Here is a 5241-nt window from a genome sequence, read left to right as displayed (position 1 = left end):
TTTTGGATTATGTTATGACTGTTCGTTTGGAACAACTTTGTTGCGGTTTAGAATTGGTAGTTGTTGCTTAATTATTATGTTTAGAGCGTAATTATTTATAATGCTTGGTTAATTTAGTTGTGCTGCTTAATATTTGAATGAGGATTTGATTAGAATTTGTTGAATTTTGGATAATGTTATCCCTGTTTTAAATTATTTTGTTTCTGTTGGATTTTCTTTTATGATGGATATATGATGAAATTTGGTAGGACTTTATCGATGTAGGTTGTTTTATTTGTGTAGCTGTTGGTCCCTATACTTGATTCTTATTGCTGAGCTTGATATTCTGTTTGAAATAATTTGGTTTAGGTTGTTTTACTTGCGTAGCTGTTGGTGCCTATACTTGAATCTTATACCTGAGCTTGATATTCTGTTCGAAATAATTTAGTTTTGGTTTAGACCTGTTCTGATGGATAAAGATATTAGCCTGCTTGGAAGTAATGCTTTCTATATATATATATATATATATATAGATATAGAGGTGTTACAGGTTTAAGTTTGATGTGCTAGACTGCTAGGACTCCATAAGATTTGCGTGCCTGGTTTGCATGGATGCAGGTACCTATATAGTTACCTATGTGATATGGTTTTTTACAGTAATGTTCAGAGTTAAGAATTATGATTATGTGAGTTATGTAATTTATTTGGGGTTAAAATGTTTTGCTTAATATAGAGAGCAGCTATACTTTGTTGAATGTGTTGAGATGTAGTTCTTAGTTATGTGCTAGGTGCGTAGGATTGTGTTCCCTGATTTGGTTAGTTGTATATATATTGATGATAATTATGTTGAAAGTGTAATTATACATATCGAAATGTCATTTTGCTTTTGAGATAATATTTTTTAGCTTAAAAACATATATATCTGGACCTGGAGATCATAATTTCTATATATTTGAAAGTTTTGATGTATAATTACTGAGCTTCAATTTTTTAAACTTTGGTTTACTTATTTTGGTCCTGTATAAATAAGTAGTTTTAAATATGTTTGTAATTAAATCTACAGCATCTACCAAAGTATATAGAATAAACACTAAATATTGTTTTGAATGCTATAAAGTACATGTATGATATCCCTCTTATCAGTTAATGGTGACATCAGCCCAATTTTAGTATAATGAATTTCTAGTTGAAGGCTTATGAAAAGCACATACTCTATTTTTTCAGCACTAAGCAGATTAATTTAGGTGGCATAAACTTGTAATTTGATAGCTGGTACAAGTTATTTTGTTGGTATAAATTTGTATTTAATTAGCATGGTAAGAGTTTAGATTGGTCTGAGCGCTGTTGGCTCAAGAATTAACTTGAATTTAGTGTGAATTAGCATGGTGTCTCATCCAGATTTTGATCAAGTTATCTGATAAATTACTTTTTAGTACTAGTTGTTTGTCCGGTTCTTTGCCAATGGTTTATTGTGCAATTAATAAGAAATTTGGATGCATATGTTTACATAGCCAAAATCTGTATTGATAGGCAAAGTTAATTACTACAATTTACATGTGTTCATTTACTTGTTCATTGTGTTTGTAGTGTGTTTGACCAGCGTAAAACAGTAGATTGATAATGTTAGCATGGATTCTACAAACATTTTACATGTAGCAAGCTATAGCTGTTCCATTCTCTGTTGCCCCTCCACTTTTGGTCCTGTCAAAGCTTTGTGTGTGTTTTCTTTCCTTCGTGAAGTTCACAATTTATGTGTGTTTCCTGTATACAATTCTGCCTCGGGATTGGAAGTTTACAAGCTAAAAAGTAACTTGTAAATTAAGATTTGTTTAAAGTAATATTTTGGTTTTTTCCGTGGGCAAACAAAAAAAAATCATAAGTGACTCTTACCTTAAATCACGAGTAGAAAATGGGATATAGGTAGTTCTTCGAATAAATTTATTTTGAATGTCTAGTATTTTTTTTTGTCATTAATCTATTAATCTGAAAATAGTTTTTTTTTTGAAAATTAAAATTTTAGTTATATATTTTCAGTTACAACTTTAAAAAAAAAAAATCTTAATTTTAATTACATCAAAGCATATAAAAATACGTGTTAAGTTTCAAACCGTCAAATAATAAGAAATGAATTATAAAATAATTAAGGAAGAGCTTGACAATAGGAAAAAGTTTTTATGAAGAAAAATTTAGATACACATATACTAAATCGAATAGAAAATAAGAATTCCTGAGAAACCGGTGTGTATCGTGGTTAATGATACTGGTTAACGAGAATCTCAACTTCAATTCCATATTATAGTGTTTAAATTGACAATTTGATGATTGAGAATGAAAACCTCATTCCCATTATCTGATTTTTTATCCTTAAGTTACCATTTCATACTTATTGTCCATTTTCATCATTCTCCTTCCCGAATTTCATTCCCCTCATTAATCCTAACGCCCTCATATAACTATTAAGGGAGGGGGGGTTTGGTTGATGATTAATGTATCCGGTTAACGAGAATCAAAATATTAAACAAATTATAGTGTTTTGGTTATCAATTTAGTGGTTTGGAATGAGAATGTTATTTGAAAATTTTAAACCCACTTTTATTTTATTCTCATTAACCCTCCCAATCTCATTCTCATTTCTGATTCTCATTAATAAAGTGTATCCAAACATCTTCTAAATGTTTTTATGAAGATAACTATTTATCTTTTGAAAGAAAAACTACTAAATTTAACAAAATATAAAGGGGCATGAGAATTAGAATATGAGAATGTGGGTTAATGAAAATTAGAATGAAATAAGAGATATAGTAAGTTAAATTCAAGAGCCACTGAATTGATAATTCAAGCTCTATCGCTTTGTGACAAAAATAAAAAAACTCTATCGCTTGTGATTTACATTCCGATTCCCGTTAACCACGCCGACCACTCCCAAAATACTTTTGCAGTCACAGTCCAAAAACCTTAACCCTAAAACTTTAGGCAACGGGTTTACGCTCTGGTAGCAGAGGACGAAGTGGAAGGAAAGTAAAATACACAGTAGTGGAGAACAAGAAGATTGTAATATTTTTTGAAAGCCAAGATTTAGAATGTGAAGACAGACTTAGCAGATTGCGCGATGACCTAATTTAGATGCTAAATTGGCAGTTCAGACCAGCACTTATTTGTACTACTCTTCCGTATCTCAATTTCACAAATTATAACTTCCCGAAATTCAATAACGCTGCTGCCCGAACTGGGTGTATTGATGCATTTTACTATGGCCGAAATCGTCAATCTCATCTACTGAAATTGAATATTGTTTATGATTACTACCAATAGAATTTGGTTAGCATGTTTTTTAGTTTTGCAAAATTACACAATGCTCGGGAATTTAACCTTGATTTCTCGGACGCAGGTTATGGTCTTAGTGCTGGGCATGTTACCCTTATTAACTTCTACTTCCTTACAGAAATTTACATTGAGGCCAATACATGGTGATTTTTCGGAAACTGAATGTTGGTATTTACCTGCTTTAACAACTTTACATATGGCTTCACAACCTCATTTTAGGTTGCCTAATTCATATTTGACCTGTTTGCATTCTTTACAAACATTGGTACTTGACGGTTTTCAGTTACCAGATTCTATTAGTTTGCCGGGCTTGGCAACTCTTCATCTGACAAATTGCGTATTGCCTAAAAGAATCTGGGATTTCCCTGCATTATTAACTCTGAAACTAGATGGTGTATCATTTCCTGAATCTAAGTTCTTCTCGGCTCTTGTTAGTAAACAAAATCTTATCTTGTTTTTCCGGGACAACATTACCAAAGAATGCTTCATAACTTGTCCCCATTTGCTAAACCTTGAAGTTAATACTTGCATGAGTGCTACCACTAATCATTCTGGTAAGATCATTGTTTTGGCGCCTGAAATACGCAATTTCAGTTCTCTTGGTTTCTTTCCAATCACGTTTGGAGTTTCTGAATTAGAGAGTGTGAATATAAAGTTACAGGGTAGCAATGGAGACAAGACTATTGCAACATTGAAGGCTGGAAGATGTATTATACCCAGGTTGTTCATATGTTTCCCGGACTGAGTAGTGTTAGGATTCTTACACTTGACCTGGAAACCATTGAGGTATTTTTTTTCTTCCTTATGTTATTACCAGCAGTCATTATGAATTTATCACCTTTTGTTCTTTTCTAGACTGAAGATGCTATATTATATTTAATTGTATAAGTAGTGGCATTGGTTAAATTAGCTTTTGGGCATTAGTATTTCATGAATCTGATTCTACTACACTCTTTTAATTTGATATGTCTGAGACTGCATAAAGATATGTTCTTTCCACTCCAATGTATTTATAAGATTATAGTATGAAACATCAATCTAAAAATGCTAAGCTCTGATGTTCCATCTTACAAGTAACGTAAATGTCAAAATTGAGCTGATACGGAGCGAACTATGTAAAGTTCAACCACAAGTATGCTTTTTATTATCTTGTGGATATTGGTTGAAGTTTATGAGTTTCCTGAAGAACATAATTATGCACTTATGTTTAGCTTCTCCAGTGATATTTATTTATGTGAAACCAGATACTGCAAAAGAGAAACTCATGGCAAACTGGATAGAAATCTTTGTTTAGTGCATGTTCTATTTCATATCTAAATTGCAGTTCAGTTCCATATCATAATTATCTTTGTTTTGATATTTTTCTAGGCACCTTCTGCTGTTTCAAAATTTCTGGTCAAATTTCCTTCTCCATTCTATCAGTTAAAGCATGTGAAGGTACCTAAAGAATCAAGTATGTCCACTGACCTCATACGCTACTTACTTGGTCCTCTCCAAAAGCTACTATTATCACTACATTGCCTCGGGTACTTGAAGAATCTTACTAACTATTAACAAATCACTTCCTTTCTTTTGTCTTATTTAGTAATAAGACATAGTGCATGTTGCATTCTCTGACATCCCACAATCATGGGTTGCGTTTAACTCTGGATGGCTTGCATTTATAAGTAGTGTAACCAAGTCTGATAAATTTATATAAGCCGAAATTCCAGTCTTTTAGCTGATATCTTTTTGATCAATTAGATTGGACATCCAGACTGTGTATTTTTCTCACTGTACAATATAGGGGTGTTCGCGGTGCGGTGTGCTGCGGTTTGGACCAAAACCGCAAACCAAACCGCGGGTGCGGTTTGTCCAAATTCTCAAACCGCAACCGCACCGTAAATCTTAAACCGCGCAAACCACACCACGAAAATGCGGTGCGGTGCGGTTTAAGCG

At 32.7% G+C, this 5241-nt stretch overlaps 1 long non-coding RNA gene across 2 annotated transcripts; it reads left to right on the top strand.

Annotated features, from left to right (window-relative positions):
- The first annotated feature begins 2790 nt into the window (after positions 1-2790).
- Positions 2791-5009, top strand: LOC141686972 (uncharacterized). 2 transcript variants are annotated; one of them, XR_012560874.1, is made up of 4 exons: positions 2791-3136; positions 3368-3857; positions 3959-4089; positions 4672-5009. It is a non-coding gene; the product is annotated as an uncharacterized LOC141686972 (long non-coding RNA). The 2 variants fall into 2 exon arrangements; XR_012560873.1 differs by having other exon boundaries at positions 2791-3857.
- The last annotated feature ends 232 nt before the right edge of the window (positions 5010-5241 follow it).

This window comes from Apium graveolens, chromosome 9, assembly GCF_009905375.1.
Source record: "Apium graveolens cultivar Ventura chromosome 9, ASM990537v1, whole genome shotgun sequence".
NCBI classification, from domain to species: Eukaryota; Viridiplantae; Streptophyta; class Magnoliopsida; order Apiales; family Apiaceae; genus Apium; species Apium graveolens.
This window is presented reverse-complemented; position numbering and strand designations above follow the sequence as displayed.